The 17,794-nt window shown below is 43.9% G+C and overlaps 1 protein-coding gene across 4 annotated transcripts in view; it reads left to right on the top strand.

Annotated features, from left to right (window-relative positions):
- Positions 1 to 254: 254 nt before the first annotated feature.
- LOC137128091 (glutamate receptor ionotropic, kainate 5-like) overlaps positions 255 to 17,794 on the top strand; it is a 161,444-nt gene continuing 143,904 nt past the window's right edge. For 2 of the 4 annotated variants that reach the window (XM_067505916.1, XM_067505824.1), the window contains exons 1-2: positions 255 to 1,602; positions 14,130 to 15,967. The gene's annotated coding sequence lies outside the window, so the exon portion shown is untranslated. The remainder of the gene's footprint in view (positions 1,603 to 14,129; positions 15,968 to 17,794) is intronic. The other 2 variants (XM_067506079.1, XM_067505999.1) reach the window with 1 other exon arrangement.

Here is a 17,794-nt window from a genome sequence, read left to right as displayed (position 1 = left end):
TCTGATCCAGTTGGAAGTTTGCCTGTGCTGGGGTATTGTCCAGGACTGAGGGTAAAAAGGAGCATGCAGTCAACATTGTGGGGAGTTTACGTTCTGAGCTGAAATCACTTTCCTCCATAAGGTGGCCAGGTACAGACTTCAGAAATGCAGGGGGAGCTCAGAGAAAGAGCTGCTGCCCCTTCGCTTCTGGGCGCCTCCCATTGAAGCTACATCCAGCTGGTAGGAGACCCCGGGACAGGGGTCAGAGCTGGGAAATTTGGGACATCTGGACTACTGCAGGGAGCCTGTTGCCACCACGACCAGCAGAAAATGGATGAATGGATGTTAACATTGTGACTATGCTGTGACTAATGTGATGAGATGTCAGTGAAATACCTGGTCACGTGAGTAGGTGGCACTTCTCAGGTTTGTGTAGCACAGCCTGAAACTGCAACGATGCTTCTTCAGCGCGGCAGTAGCAACAGTGGCATTCGGGTGCTGGAGTGTTTGGAACTGTTTGCAGTGCTGAACTTCTAAATACACTGAGTATTTCATCTCGAATGGAGGCACCGCATGGTGTGATGCTCCAACTTTACAACTCCTACAACACCAAGGTCCAAACTCCAGAAAAGCACTTTCTCTTCAGGAACCACTACTGCAACCCGACCGCTTCTTGTGTCTGCATGACGCATGCGGTGAGTGCTGCAGGCGTTAATTGATGGTTGTTTGGCATCACCCAGCTGGAGAGAGCTGCACCTCCGTTTAAAGCAATAACTCAAGCTGTGCATGAAAACAGGTGGATGAAAACATGAGAGAGAGAGAATGAGCGAGGTGAGACAGAGAGTGGGGAGGGAGCTGAGGCAGAGTGGAGATGGATTCAGCAGGCAAGTGAGAAGGAGAGAGAGGAGAGGGAGGGGAGGGGAGGGGAGGCTGCTGGAGAGGGAGAGGGAGTGAGCTGAATGCAGTCCAGCCTCTCAGTGCTGTGGAGCAGCAGCCAGTCAGTCCGACACTGAAGGACACGAGAGAGGAGACACTTCCCAGCAGCAGGCAGGAGGATCATTAAAGAGGAGAAGGAAGGAGAAGAGAAGCATCTGTTCCTGCATCTTTCTCTGCTGTGTCTTTGTGTTGTTGGCCGATTGGATAAAGAGGAGCAACACCAGCAGGAGGTGACAGAAGGAGCAGGAGGAGGAGGAGGTGTTGGAGGTCTGTGTTCTTTTCTGCTCTCGCACCATCAGCCTGAGGAGCCTCACGGTGTCACTGCGACAGCGCTCACAGAGGGAGCGTGTGTGTCGCTGTGTGTTTAACCAGCAGCAGCTGAAGACTCCTCTCTCAGCTGGATTTGGAGTGAACCTGGGATTTTCAGCACTCGGAGTTGCTTGCTGCTGTTTTTTCTGTTGCACCTCCTTTTTTTTTGAGCCCCCCTCCTTCTCTTGCAGACGTCTGTGCCGGCGCTCTGCCTGCTCACTTGCTCCGTCGAGGGACTGCCGCCGCACTCTGCTCCCTCTTCTCTTTTTTCCAACCTTGCTGCTCTCCAGCCCTTCAGCCGGCTCTGCTCTAACTGTGGCGCCACTACGAGCGGCGGTGTCGTCCGCTGGCTTGCCCACGCAGAGGGGAGGCAGAAGGGTGAGTGTATGGGATGGAGAACATAGGAAGGGGCTATGGTGCTTTTTCTTACTCTGCTGCTTCTTTCCCTCATTTGCATCTTCTCCACATTTTCACTTCTTCTTCTACCTCATTATTCAACCGCGTTAATTCCTTCACCTCTTCGTCCATCGCTTTCAGACAACCATCCATCAGCTGTCGTGCTGCTTCTCACCCTGATCTCTCCCCCCCCCCCTTTGTTTTTGCAACCAGCACTCATTTGCACCAAAAGGCACACACACACTCAAACACACACACACACTCAAACACACACACACACTCAAACACACACACACACTGTAACCTGGAAGTCATTAAGGCTCCAATGCCTGAAAGTGTGAAGCATCAGGTTTGACATGAAATCGACAGTCGGGGGTTTGAACCCCTACGATTCCACCATCCTTCTCTTCATCCATCACTCTGCTGCCTCATCAGCCAACGCACACACACACACCAACAACATAACTACATGCGCACACAGGTAAAGAAAGCAGACAGGAAGTTGATTCATTCACATGTTAATTTATTCATCAGATGAAAAGTGCTCGCATCCTAAAAACGTCCCATGTGGCCCAATTTGCAGCTGAAATGTTTATTAATTGTTTGGCTGAGCTGGAAACAGGAGCCTGATTGTTAACAAATCTTTCATCGGCTTGCGTTGCCTTCATCAAGTCTGCATCGTTAACTGCTGAGTGGAGATGAACGAGGTGGGTGGTGCAGCTTTTGGGGAATAGTGCAGCCGAAGAGGAAAAGTACAGTAGCAGGATGAAGGCCTGATCTGTGACACCCACCTGAGGCCAGAGGCATGTAAATGGGTGAATGTGAGAAGCTGTGACGGCTCAAAACTGTAGGTGTAGCTCCAGTTCAATTACAGACAATAGTAAAAAGGGTTTAGTTTGACGAAACAGTTAAAGTACAATCCACTCATTCAGAAGATGCTTTTATTGAGAGTGAGACTTCAACATGTGAGCAGCAGAAACTGGGAGTCAAACCCTCTTTCTTTGCTGAAAGACGGAGCAGTTGTGCAGGAACCACCGTCACAGTTAGCACACTGTGGCTAAAACAGTGCAGTCGATGTGGAAGTAGGAAATGGATAATAACAAGGTCTCCACTGAAAAACATTCTGACATTAGACAACGACCCACTGAAATATGCTCCACGTATAATTGCTTAAAAAGTGCACAGTTAAAAATCTGTCAGCCAAAGGGACTTTTTCAACTCTAAAATCCACTGTCTACTTTAAGTCGTCTGGAGCCAACAGGAGGTTTAAAATAGACATGGCTGCAGCTGATGGCTGGTTGTCTGCCAGAGTAGCTGGTGGACCACAAAGCTGCCAGAGCTACTGTACATTAGAGATGATTAAAATGTGCCCGTGAGGCGGCTTTGCCATTTGTTTACACCTAAAACACTAACTACAAACGCTAACTTACAGTCGAGTGCTGTACAAGAAAGAATCATGTTCAGATTTGAAGGTCTCACAGGGACACAGCTCTGCGTCTAATGGGGGGCTAATCATTTGAAGCACTGCTGGTGTCCACAGCCCGAATCCAGCTCCTTGCTTGGATGCAACAAGTGAAGCAGGCACAAACTTTTAACTGAGCCAAGTTGATCACTGCTAATTATGCTTTTCATTTACATGTTTGCACGTCTTTTCACCAGCAAACAGATGTCGCACACATTCCCAACGTCTGCCGTTGTTTTGTGGCATTATAGCCGTATGTTGGAGAAAATATGTGTATATAGTCGGACGGGAAGCTGAGTGATGTTAAAAATGACACATTGTTCGTAACCACTGTCTGGATCATGGTCCAATGCACTGCATTTCTGGAACGAATGGAGCCCTGCATGTCGTAACAGGAAGCAAGTTGTGTAGTGCGTCGGCCCTGAGAGCACAAGGCTCCGCAAATGGAGAAAACTCAAACAGCAAATTGAAAAAACTACTCCATCAACTTGATAACACGGGCGCAACATTGAGAGACATGCTGCCAAAATAACCACAACACAACAGACCCCCCGGACCACTATGACAGTTGTCGACAAACTTTCCAGAAGACACAAAAAAGTGACTTTGTCTTGTTGGTTGTGTTGTGTCTTTTGCAGCGCGTATCTCAACCCGTGTTGCCAATTTGATGAGGTTGTTTTTTAAATTCGCTTGTGTTTTGTCTTTTTGCAGTTTGCAGTGCTGTGAGCTCTCAGGGCCACTGTAGTACAGAGCGGGACACAGACACACAACACAGGGTCACTTTGGTTAAGGCCAGAGAAAGACTGTGGTTTTGCCTTAATGCTGAATAATCACATTGTGTGCATATTAAAACATGGAGGTTTTGGCTAAAATAAGTATGTTTAGTGACGTAGTCCACAGAAAATGTCATCTGGCTGTAGTTTAGTTAGATAGAAATGCAATTTGAGAATTTTTTTAAAATTGGATTTTCTCTTCACTAAGTCATCTTTTATATTCACAATGCTTCTAAATTAAAGCTGGTTAAAGTAAAAAGCTGCAGGTTCATGAACTCGACGCGTTGCTCAGCAGTAAAGTTTGAAAAACCACTGAAGCTACAAAACAATCCCAACGCTGCTCTTTTATTTCACTTCTCTTCTTAACATACGTGACTGTTACCTTGAGTTTCGATCCACAGCAGCACTGTAAATGCTGTAATGTGTGGAGTAGGCCTCCCCTCAAGGATCTTCTTTGCTGTGATTATGTGTATTATGCGCACTTAACTGCTGCCGACGGCGCTCTTTAACAAACAGCCTCTCAGGCGCCGCGTCGCCACTAAACCACATCGTGTAACAGGATAATTCAGTGTTTAGACAGCAGGCGTTTACAGGCACTTACTTTAAAAAAACCTCCAGGGCTCAAACCACTGGGCTGAATGGCTTCTCAAGGACAGTGCTGGGGGGGGAAACTTGTTAGCTGCTCACATTCAGGCACCTCCAACTGACAGGAATGTGCACGTATACGTGCTGCATGTAATTCTGGTTGAGCCCAGACGTGAAACCAGCATCGCTTTGACCTTTCGTAGCTTTTAAAGCGTGGATCTGACAGCGTTTCAGTTCTGTTGTCAGGTGCACAGCAGTGGGTCCCTCTGTGTCCTCTATGTGTCGGAGTGATGAGTGAAAGCGTGTTATTATGACAATCAGAGCGATCAGATGTGAGAGCGGTGGGTGGAAAGCTAATCAGAGCGGGACTGGGCCGAGTGCTTCCAGGTTTAATTTATGCACGAGTGTTAGCCTGCTGCTGTCACTGCAGCGGTGACAGGGCCAGCTGATGGAGTCAGGAGACTGCAGGTGTGTGTGTGTGTGTGTGTGCAAATGCTTTCAGTGGATGCTTTGGTATCATACGTGTGTTTTTGCTTTCCTGGAAATGACCACACATGTATATTTTCACCTGCACAGCCTGTTTCCCCGCATAATTGTGCATGTTTATGTCTGTGTGGCTGTGTGTGAGCCCACCGACGTGGCTGAACGTGCATGTTTGCTTCTGAGTGTGTGCGTATGGAGACTGCATGAGATGCAGCAGGAATGTTTGCTGCAACCTGCACACACACACACGTCTGCAGCACCTTTTCACACCCAAACGCACCGTGACTCAACCAACAGGAATCTGTAACACAGAGAGCAGCTGATTGTATTTCTCTACCTCAGCAGCAGACAGTGATGGCCTGGTTAGGAGATGATCGATCATCTGTCTGTCAATGATGTAAACAGTTTATTCGTACTCTGGGTTTCATCGAACTGTAGGAAATGTAAAGACTGGAAGTGGACTGTTCAAGCGGCTGAGAACAAAGCAGAAGTGTGAATACTGCAGTGTGATTGGCCACATCTCACGTCCAACTGACGGATGGTAGCACACACACGAGCAGCATATGTCGCACAGTGAAACTGTGTGTGTGTGGTTTGGATTAAAGGAGGGAAAGATGCTGGCAGGCAGCAGGACAGGAGCATGGAAGTAGGTGACGACTGGAGAAACTCTAGTGGTAATAAAGAAGGTATATGCTTTCAGATCTTTTTAAATAAGAGAAAACACACATCCTTATTAGTATTACTTGGATTCTGACCTGAATATTTTGGGTCTCTGACCATTAGATATTGTGAACCTTGTAGCAAAGGTTTGATGACGAAGGCAGTTCTGGCTTCATTATCCTTCCACAATAATACGTCAACCCAGAGGCCAAAGGGTCAGAGACCCCCGGTGTACAGCTTCTGTTTTAAGGGGATATTTCACATTTCTTGAGATGCAAAACAATTCCAAAGAGACAAAACCACTATAATGTGATACGAAAAAAAAAAAGACTCCATAGAGACGCAAAGCTATGATGTGACTGAACAACTACACAAAGAAAGAAAACGGCTCCGTTCTCAGTAAATAATGATACAATACAGTAAATCTGGACCCCAGTGTGTTTGTATGAAGCAGCATCATAGTTTAATTGCAGCTAACACACAGTTACCATGAGGACTGGCTGGGTCAGGTTTTTAGATTTGACCAGCTGTGCTGCTGTGCTTTTTAGAAGACTCCTAGAAGTGTCTTTCTAAATACTTTTGTCCACTTCTGCTGGGCTTCTCAACGCACCAATCTTGGAGCGTTTTTTTTTTTTTTCCATTGTAGCAGAACTATGTAGGAAATCACGACAAACACGGTTGAAATGGACAAAAAAAAAAATCATTTAACTACACTGTTTACTGAGCCATTGTTGGTGCTCAATACAAACCAAAAAAAAAAAAAGACAAAAAAGAGAACAAATAACAGAAGCAGTGCACCTGAAATGCTCCCAGTGGGGGACTGGAGCTGTGCAGAGGACTGAACAAAACTGGGGGCAGATGCAACATTACAGATGAAGCACCCAGTGGAATTAAGGGGCCGGAGATTTTTCTGAAGCACAACAGAGAGCTTGACAATTATGAGGAAAGTGCCCACATTAGCACAGAGCCAGTATAGAGTGAACTGCAAAGATTGGCTGTTTTTTGTTGTTAGGTAACAACAAACACACACACACACACACACACACACACACACTTGGAGGCAGCTGATGCTCTGATGACCTGACAAAGACATTGAAAGCAAACAGAGGAGCAGAGAATGATAACAAGTGCGACCCGGAGTGAAAGGAAACCTGCAACACAGCCAGGTCTCAGGGAAAGAGGCCGACAGAGGCACAGAGAAAACCCATCAAAGGGAATCTGAAGCCATGTTGTTCACTGCTTCTCCTCACATGGCGTCGGACGTTATCGGGAGCTCAGATCTCTGATTCTTTCATCTCTTTGGTCGCCCCATGGTGCTTTACAAAGCTACACTTACCCAGACCAGTATTCATCAAGTCAAAAGCACGTCAGCGTCCATTTGGACGGGAGACGTCAGGCCTCGCACTTTTATGGCGTAATTTCAGCGCGTGTGGGCGTCGTCTCACAGAGCGGACGTGTGAGAGCGGACATAAAATGGTTGCTTTCAGTCGAATGGGACAAGGAAACGGAGACATTAAAGGGACACAGATGTTCACAGCGTTTTCACTGTTGTGTCTGCTTAAATGGAAGAAATGGGCTTTGAACAAAGCTCGCACATCAGAAATAGCTGGTGAGAGATGAGATTGTTCCGTCCATTGTGATTAAAAACCTAAAAGAGCAGAAAGGTGTTGATGAAGTCTTTGTGATCATTGTGGCTGAATTCATTTGCATTAATGAAACAATATGACGCATTATTGGACATCACAGCTTTTTGCTGTTGTCCCAACATTTGTTCAGCAGTAATTTGTCTGGAAGCATCAGTTTCCTATCAGCAAAATGTCAGCAAACAATTCTTCTTTACTACGACCGGAGCTATGTTTTCAGTTTATACTGTGTCAGAATGTTCCGATAAATTTAGGCTTAAACCTCGAAGCCTCTTGCTAAAACAGAAATATATTAGAAAACAAAAGGACGTTTGGAGGTGCTGAAACGTCGGGGTGGTAACTAATGAATGAGTCCTGGGCCACGAGTGTTGTGCGACACCTCCATGTGTTTTCCATTAATACCAACATCTCATCTGAAGCTTCGGCGAGTCACTGTACAACTGTGACGATCCAGTTTCCCTTTAAAGCCAAACGCCTATGAAACACGCACCATGAAAACGTGATGTAATGTGAGATCAAACAACAACTAAATCACTTAATGTCTCCATCTTACAATAGTTACGAGAATAAAGCTGTTGCTTGGAAAGTCGATCTCAAAAAAGTGAGTTCTGCAAAAATTAGAGCAAAACTAAAATTGACTCTGGCTCACACACTGTAACAAATCAGACTTAATGGGATGTGGTTCAGTCGGCACGTTTAATTTCAGAATGAACATTTTTAGTCACAGATGGTTCGTGTCTCAGATGATCAGAGCCAAACAGAGCAGAGCAAACAGACAAACAGGGCAAAGTTTAAATAGGACACAACATGAGGTAAACGTTTGCTAACGTGGCTCAGACTCCGCACACAAACTGCATTCAGTCATTTTGACCAAAATCATTTTCTTACTGTGAATCCTACAGAATGTGTCTCTACTATCGCTGAGACTTGATGCAGTATGTTCCTCTGTGTTCATCCACTGCTGCCCACTGTAATAACCTCACCGTTCCCGCTGTGGATCAATAATTCCCTGCTTGTCTCATCTCAGCAGCACACAGCCAATTAATGAGCAGAGTTTGACAATAAGGGTTTGAGTTAAGGAAGAGCTCATGTCCATCATGTCCTCATTGACAGACTAAGTTAAAAAATAAAAATGTCTGTTTCGAGGAAACACTTTCAGGCTCAACAATGAAGAATAAAAAAGTGTAGAAGGCAGCGGCCGACTGGCTCAGTCCGTTTTTTTCCAGAGGTGTCGAGAAGTGTCAACTTGTCCAGTCCCCTCAGAGTTACATGTGGATGCTTACTGCACCTGTTTCATCAGTCATCGAGCTTTCGGTGTAGCTGTACTTTGATATTGGACGCCTAAAGCAAAGTCGCAGAATATAAAGGGAAAAAGTTACGCAGGGAGTTGGTTCGTTGTACAACAAGACATAGGACTTTTCCACAGGAGACCAGGGTTTTCATCTAGTGCCAGACGTCAGTGGTTTTTGTAACACGAGGTGAAGAATCATGTTGTATTTAGCATTTAGTTTTTACGTGTAAGTTGTTTTCCTTAACTCTAACACAGCTTTTTGTGGCCCTCCAGAGCCTCCAATAGTGATGTGAAAGTGTTCCTGTGGCGTCAAGGCCATAAAATACACCAAACGATGTGAAAACAAGCTGCAGTTTGCAGCTTAAGAAGCGTCGTTGTCTGAAGCTGCTGGGTGAGAACGTGTTGTCCACCCTACAATCACGATCATTATCCGGTGAAAAAACACTGTGTCTTCTTCTTTGTTCTGATCACCATTAGTTGAAACCTGGACCCTTTAGGAGTTTTAGGGGCCACAAACTGCAAAAATAAAGTTACGTTACGTTTGATTACAACTTGAGAAGTAAGGGACGGTTGAGAAAACACACTGACATGAAACAAGTATCCATCTGCAGCTCTGCGTCCTACAAAGGATCTTTCTATGCAACTAAACTGTTACGAACCTTTTCACACAGGCTGCATCATGTTCTGGTTTAATATGTTGTTTGAAGGAAGTGCTACACTGATTCAGTCAAGTTTAGGGTAAACTTGACAGGTTCTCTACCTTCATCCAACTTACAGAGCAGGGTGAGCGCTTGCATGGAATCCAGTGTGTGGCTCAAAAGCAAAGTTTGAAAACTACCTTTGAAATATATCGATTAGCTTTAGCTCAGTGGCACTGCTGAAGCGTCATGTGAGCCTGAGCTGAACTGAGGCTAAGTTGTAAATATGACCTCATGTGTTATACAGCAGTCTAATCGTGGCCTTGCACTTAATTTTTCGTGCCACTTAATGAACACAGTGTATGTCAAAACACTCCTCCGTGCCTGGGATTGAAACACAATAACATTTTGATCAAAGTGCTTTTCAGAAACCACTTGACTGTACAACTGTGACAGCTAAAGAATGTGTTGGACTCGGTGCGATCCAGCTTTGGTCCTAATGACACATGAAAACTCTCAAAGACGAGTGTTTTAACCAAACTGAAATTTAGACCTGAGTGGTTCAGCCCTCACCATCAGTCACCCTGCACAGTCGCAACTCTGAGAGGAAAGTGGACACTTATCAGCAATTTCAGCTCCTCAGGCCAAAGAGCTTTGAAGGAATCTGACCACAGTCTGAGTGCATTAGCAGGTCCCTGCATGTGTTGTATCTATGCCAGTTTTTCTCCTGCCTGGTCACTCACTCCGCCCCTTTCCTGTCTTTCATTTTCCCTCCATTTCCACCAGGCCCCGCCCAGCTCCACCCACTGCCTCACCTGCAACTCATGACTCTCTGTATATAAGACAGTCCAGATCGTCTTTGGACCATTTTGTCAGTTGGACCTGCTTCTGGATTTGGGACAGTTTGAGCTTGTTTGTTCTCCTGGTTTATCCATTTACCTGCTGCCTACCTGTTTATTTGCTCCTTGGATGAACTGGTAACTATCCAAGATATAAACTGTGTTATAGTATTTACCTATAAAAAGGGCGACTTCCCCAGTTTTTAAAATGTACATCGATGCTTTTAAAACTTCCCTATATGAAAATATTTCTCTGCTTCTAGCTGAAAAACTCATCATCAGAAGGAGTTCAGATTATGTCATCTGGAGCAAACCTAGAAAAGCAGCTTGACCATGATTACAAACTCCATAGTGTGAGCAACGAGAACACATAATCTGAACTGAAGGTTCCTCCACACTATCTTATCTGGAGGCATTTTTTAGCTAGAAGTAGAGATAGATTGTAATGGAAGGTTTGATGACATTCATTTATATGTAGGACTCAAACTAGAAATAGAAGATAAAAGTTCAATGTGAGTGAAGGCGTGTTTAACACTGAAACTACGTGAACTGTTGTCATTCATTTTGCTTCTCACTCTTTCCTCTGACTGTTATCAGCATTTTACCATCCCCCTCCTCTGTATTGCTCCCGTTGTGTCGGCAAAAGATTTTCTGCATTTTTTTTAAGTTGCAGTTACTGTTGTGATATTTTATGTTATATTTTATTTTATTTTTTTTTCTGTTTGTGGACTGTGTGTTGTTGGTTCCTTTGTTTGAGGGCTGGTTTGTAGCACATTACATATTCTGTGGTACATTTGGTCATTAGCCAGGTGCTTTTTTCCACTGTTCTTCCTGCACCTCCACCAGTTTCCTCCCACAGTCCAAAGACTCTTTAGTTGTGACTCTAAAGCCTCTTTTGCACTGTTTTCTATTACCAGGACATTGAGACAGATCTCGTAACGTTTCCACGTCGGTTTCAACACGACGTGCATCAGATGTTATTTTGACCTCAGTGTTAGTCATATGTACCCGAAATGTGACCATTTTGATAGCTACAGCCTGACATATGTTTAGACACTTTAAATGTCTTTATTTTAACCTAAATGTCTTAAAATGTCACTTAATCTGCAAATAACCAGTAATGAATCTTTATTGCATCGTTGAACCTCTCATGTGTGTTTTTGTTGCCTTTAGGAACCAATACTGGTTCTCATTAGATCCCATCACGTCCAATAAATGCTCATAATTAATAATAGCCCTGTGAACAGGACCTGTCTTTATGCAAAGTGCAACAATGTGGTTGGTAAAAACTACTTGGAGAACAACATGCAGTGCACGTAGTGTTGGTCTGCTCAAATCTACTGAGCTGCAGAACCTCTAAAACGTCCAGATCCAGTCAGTGGAAGCTTGTTCGCAGGCTGCGTCACTTTGACATTTCCTGTTAGTGGATGTGGCCGTCGTAGAGCACAGCACATGCTACAGGTGATATTATGCAAAAAGTTGCTGTGCAGCAATAAAACAGCATATTTTCCTTCAGTGCTGAGCTGCCAGTGTGAGTCAGCTCACTCTGAGTTATTTCTCTTTTTTTCTTTCTTAGAGCTCAGTATTTCCTGTGTGTTTGGCCATTAATGATCATTTCTGTCCAGGTTATTGGCTGATATCAAATCCCACTAATTGCATTCATTTCAAACAGGATGACAATGCTTTTCAAAGCAGGTTTGCAGAAACAAAGTTCAGTATAATTACTTCTCACACTGTAGTTTCTCAGCAATCGTTCAATTTTTCTTTGCTAGATTTGGTGACTTCAGATCACTGTAACTGTTCTTTTTCTCTGTTACTTGCAACAGATGAAGATAATGAACATTTTTTTTTTTTAGATTTCAGTCTATATGACTTTTTGGCAGTTTTGTAGTTAACTCAAACTCTGTTGCATCATTAAAGCCAATAATGATACTTCAGTTTGCAAAGATGTGGCGTTGACACGATGCTGTCGGCTTCCATCTGTTGGTGAGTTGGAGGCTGTGTTCCTGTAGATGAACAGTGTTAAATCAGCAGGTCACATACTGTCTCGCTAATTGTTCATTTTTTAAATACTTTTTGTTGCTATTATGTCTCCACATAGTGTCCCCCCTTTTTTTCCCTCATCCAATCTCCAATCAGATATGCAGTTAACCCATGGTCGTCACTGTAGCTGAACACACAGTGTAGATCCCAAGATTACTCTGGTACCCAGGCAGATCACTCAACTCAACCTCCCGTCCACTGACACCAACTTTTCTTCAGTCTGTAAACACGAGGATAAACACAGCAAAACTGACCACAATCTTAAAAGATTAATGATTCAGCTTCAGCAACATTTTCTCTCTCCTGAATGATGAGCCTATCAAACAAGACACCCCCACTCTGTAACCCCCACTGCTCCGAGTGTTCCAAACATGTCAACAACTGTATTTGGAGGTGACCGTGGCGCCGGAGGTAGAGCGGTCGTCCACCAATCCACCCAGTTGCTGGTTCAATTCCCGGCTCCTCTGGTCACATGTGTAAGTGTCCTTGAGTGTGTGTGATTGTGAGTGCGAATGGGTGAATGAGCAGTGGAAAGTGCTTTGAGGTAGAAAACATGAGTGTACATCGAGCAGCCGGAGTGAGGACTCACTTTCATGTCCTAATAAATATGCAAATGAATGGTCTGCAGTCGGACCTGAACGTAGGCAGAATTTTGCATGTCAGCTTCATGAGTTTTAAAACAATATCTGCCAGATTTTTCTCTGCAAATCTGAAGCGGTGAACAGCTTCCACACTACTTGTGGATCCTGCTTCGGCTCACCTGCAACAAGAACACTCAAGTGCATCAGCCTGTACGTTCTGCTTCCAATTACTCTCCTGAAATCTGGTAACACAGCCTTTCCTCTCTCGTGGGCCTGAAAAGAAATGCCAATCAGGAGGACTATAGATTGTCTGAGTTCCTTAATCAGCAGAAATCTGTTTTCAAAGATTTAACTGAGCAACACGAAATACATTTCAAATCCTTTATTCAATAATTCATGGATTTCACTAATCTTTAAGCATTATGAAAGATGTACTGGCAGTAACAAAAACAAACACACAAGGATTTAGAGGACTTCAACAAAAGACTCAAAAGACCATGCAGCTGGTTTTAAGTGCATCTCTTTTATGTGCACATTTATCTTTTAACAAACTGCAACATCAGAGACTCAAAGGAACAACCTCATTATTGATGGAGTCTCTGAATAAAAGACACAGAAGCAAAGACCGAACATATGCTGATGGATAAATTAGAGCAAGGTCCCGGATAGACTGAAGGTAAATACTGTGTGGGGACTGAGATGTGGGTGGGAATTAACAGTTAATTTATAAAAATTCGTATTGGAAAAAAATCAAACATGGCCACTAAAATTGTAAAATCTTAATCTTTTAATTTTTGGGATGCGGCACACGGCCTCTCGCTGCCGTTGTGGCGTTTACCTGTTGCAATTGAAGAATTGAACTGTAGTTAGATCTAAATACTCAAAGGTAGAAGTAACTAAAGTACTTAATAATATTTGCAGAAGTACTCAACTGAAGTACAGGTTTTGAATATATCCATTTTATGTTACTTTTACTTCTCTTCAGTCCAGAAGGACGTAGATATTAGACGTCGTGACATGTGTCTGACAGCTTCAGTCACTTTAAAGATGCTGATTGTTCAAACAGAATGAAATGAGCTGATGCATTATTGTGGATAAAGCAGCTGTCAGTACATAAAGTGGTCAAATTACTTCAAAAGTACTTTAACTGAACCCTCATACCTTTTGAATATTTCTTCTGTTTGTACATCCTGAACACGTGTTTCCTCTCTCAGAATCCTCGTTAGTCGTCCCGCTTCCCTTGAGACCTCATTTTCCTTTTGGATTTATGCGTCTTCTTGTTCTGTTCTGATTGTTTGTTTCCCACCATGTTCTTCCTCGTGTCATCTAAATGCTTTTATCGACTCGGGTTGTGTCTGCACTTGTCAACTTCATTTTGGCTTTTGTAGTGTGGGCTTCTTTTTACGCTCCAGGAACTCCCATAATCCTCTTTGTTGTTGCCTTTATCTGTAAAACTGAGTAATCTGCATCCCATTCTCACAAAATAAAAAATAAATATCTTCTCATTACAGGATTCTCCTCACTGTGGTGCCAGCACACCTCATTTCCCCGAATGCCACGCGTGTGAGCTCTCTGGGTGACCCCTGCTGACTGCTCAGTACCCATTAGTCACCTGCAGACCATCAGCCAATCAACGCATCCTCCTCAGAGGTGTCATGGCAACTGCATCTGTTCAAAGGCTCGGTGGTCCTCAGCTCCTGCACTGAGTGCGCAGAACAGGGAAAGAGCAACAAAGACAAGGATTCAGGGCGTTTTTAATGGTTTACAAGTCACGGAGGAGCGTGGGAGTTTGTGGGAGGATTTTCCTTTTCCTGGATCCTGTTTGGGTCCTGTAAAGAAAGAAAATATAAATAACTGAACAAAACTCCAGCCTTGATACAGTGGACGTGATGTAACATGAACAAAAGGACAAATCAAAAACTTCTTTTTGTTGAATCACAGGGGGAGACGTGCTAACATGTAGCCACATCCCAGAAACACTCACAGGCGGCCATTTTTAACAAGCTAAGAGCTGCTGGATATGAACACGCACACGACCAATAAGCTGAGTGAAGAGTTGTAAAGTGCTACCAGGTTATTATCAGCCTGGGCGCTTCCTATTTTCATCTTTAATCTTTGTACTCTGAGTAATCATCTTTTTAATTAATGGCGACGGTGGCGTGAAATCTTCCCTGGCACCCCTCTCCCCACCCGGCTTTCCTGCTGCTGCCAGACACCTGAAACCAATTAGCAACAGCATATCTAGATGGGGATTAAACACAGGAAGAGCAGGGAAGATTAGATAGAAACACAAAGAGGCAATAGGGGGAAGAAGAAGAAGAAGAAAACAGGCGAGGGATCAAAAAGGTGGCAAAACGAGAGGTGGAAAGAGGAAGGAAGGAAATCCATCCGTCATTCTGGTCGATCAATAGGAGGGAGGCGAGGTTGGGGCAGCAAAGAGGATATGGCGAGATCAGGGCGGCGGCACGCAGCAAAGATAACAACTAGTTGTGAGTCAGCAGGTAGAGTCCACTGTAAGAGCCCCGAGTCTTGACTGACAGGCGTTCCCACTGCCTGGGGCTCATTGTCATTCCCTGCACTCTGCAGGCGAGCAAAGTACAGGAAGGGAGCAGGAAGAGAGCCTGTTGGCCAGTCGCCATCTTTGGGGCCAATTAAGAGAATTTGATTATATGCCTTAATCTTGGCAGTCAGGTGGAAAAGCAGACAGGAAGAGAAAGAGGAGGCAGAGCAGGTGCCACCGATACACACCATTATCTCTGTCTGTGTGTAATTGAGTTTCTTTCTTTGGCCTTGTGATTTGTATTTTTTTTTTCCGTCATCTTGTCCACAAACAAAATCTTTCTTTTTTGAGGGGACGAGAACAAGGACACACTAGCATCTGTGCTTTTAGTCAAGCCCAAACAGATTTACCCAGTCTGGAGGACACTTCTCCCTGTTTCCCTGGTCTGTTCCCTTACATCTCTTACGTCCTTCCTTCACATTGTTGTTGCTCACAGTGTGGACGTGTCCCCGTTGCCTCCACTATTCCCATATCAAGCGTGAGATGAAAACAGAAGGATGCAGACAGATGGAAAAATAAAGAGCGACGAGACTAAATCTTGAGAGAACAGAGCAGAGGCGTTATTTCCTCTGCCACCCTCTTGGTGCCTGAGGGACCCCACCGACTGTCCCCAAAGCTTTTCTTCGTCTTTTTAAATTTCATCTTCTCCTGGAGCGTTATACCCCGGCTCTCCTTGTGGATCCTATACCGTGCTCTGCACACCTGTCCCAGACCCTCTGAGATTAACCTGGCTTCCATCATCCAAAGGAATCTTCTGAGATCGGCTCCTGGTGTCGTCATCTTCTTTCAGTGAGTACTTCAATTCCTTTTTATTTCCACTCTGCATTCTCACCTTTTTTCCCTCCAGCAACCTGTGGGCCTCCTCACCCTTTTCTTCCCCCCCATCTTCCCTCCCTCATTATATCTACAGTGCTGGTGCAAGTCCACTTATGAGCATTGTTCTTTTTATTTCTGGCTCTGACATTTCTACCCACCACAGTCTTTACTTTTTAAAATGTTTTCTTGAGTCATTTCCAATAACTCTGGCCTCTGTGCACTTGTTTGAGTTGCTGTCTTTGCCCTTGAAAACTGGAGGAAATGGCATTGCTATTTTGGCACAGTGAGCTGTAAATAAAACCACACACATTTATCTTGTTGAGGTGCCGAATCAAAAAACTGTTAACGGCAAATTGCATGCATTACTTGTTTGCCTTGAGGAGTGTTTGGAGCAGAATCAGGCAGGTGACATTCATTTATATCATGCTGCTGTGAAAAGGAAAAGACAGGAAGTGAAGCAGATACTGGCTACTACCAGATGTCTTCACCCCATTCACTGGGCCGTTATCTGTTATCAGTCCCTAACAATGGCTCAGTAGGACCTACTACCTACAGTATCAACATCATGATTTTCCTGATAAACACAGAACTACAACCTTCTCAGGTTTTATGCACAAAGACCACTTGGTTGGCTTGAGGCACACAAAACATCTGGGTTGCTTGCAGCTTAATCTGAAGGCTGCCAGTCCGTCTCCACTTTAAGCAGCTCCAAATAATCTGATCCAACAATACGGAAAACATCGGGATGAGGTTCTGGTGCAGGAGTGGGCTGCAGAAATGTTGGTATGAGCACGGCGTTAGGGAAAAGCATGATGCTGGTAGAGGCAGCTGCTTCCACCTGTGTGCGTGTGTGACTAATGAATCACCGCACTGATTTAGCAGGTCAGCTACACCAAACACAACTTCAGTGCACCTGCTCACCTGTTATCGTAGTTTTACCAGAAGGACTGAAATGGTTTGAAGCTTGAGGCTGAGCGTGATGTTAGTGAGGCAGGTGGAACTGCTAGCAAAAGCCAAAAAACATCTGAACACTTGTCTTTGTGAAAAAAAAAACATTAGAAGGGATGTTGTACTCTTCTTATTGTAATATTGCAGGACCTTTAACAGGAGCAAATGACAGAGCTGAATTTCTCTAAGGAGAAGCAGAGTTCCTCAATCATACCATTAGTTCTTTCATTGATTTTTATTCTTCCTGGGTAGCTCTTGGTTTAATTAATGAATTTATTTTTATGAAAATCAATCCACAGAGACTCGAAACTTGCAGTAGAGGCATCATCCATCACGCTGAACCGTATATTTTCTTTTTATGTTTTTTATGACTGGAAGTGTTTTTGGCCGTCAACTCTGTTCGATGTCAGAGGAAAAAAAAAACTGTGGTTTGATTATTGTCTGTGTTCAATTTTTTTTCAACAAGATTAAAGTAGCTCTTTAGTTATTTCCTAAGATAATTCATCTTAATCAAACTGTGATATCACAGTGACTAAGAGTTCTTAAACACTACAAGTTCAACTCGTGCAGTGGAGACGTTATTTTGAAAAGGAGCTATGATACTTTTCACATTTGAATAAAGTTTCGATTTCCACCGAGGCCTCACATACTTTCTCATTAGGGAAACTTTCTGTTTAATATGTTTGGTAGCTTTACTTCCTGTTTTGTTTGCCATTCAGCTGCTGTCAGTGTGGGTGCGTGTTGTCTTAGTTTAATTTAATTTTGCACATGACACCCACTGAATATCTTCCATCTCTGTGGCATATGGCTCCTAAAAGTTGCATTATATAACTCTAGATTTAGTAATGGAAA

This window comes from Channa argus, chromosome 1 (genome assembly GCF_033026475.1).
Source record: "Channa argus isolate prfri chromosome 1, Channa argus male v1.0, whole genome shotgun sequence".
Lineage (NCBI taxonomy): Eukaryota > Metazoa > Chordata > Actinopteri > Anabantiformes > Channidae > Channa > Channa argus.
The sequence above is the reverse complement of the archived record's forward strand: the minus strand, read 5'-3'. Positions and strand labels throughout refer to the sequence as shown.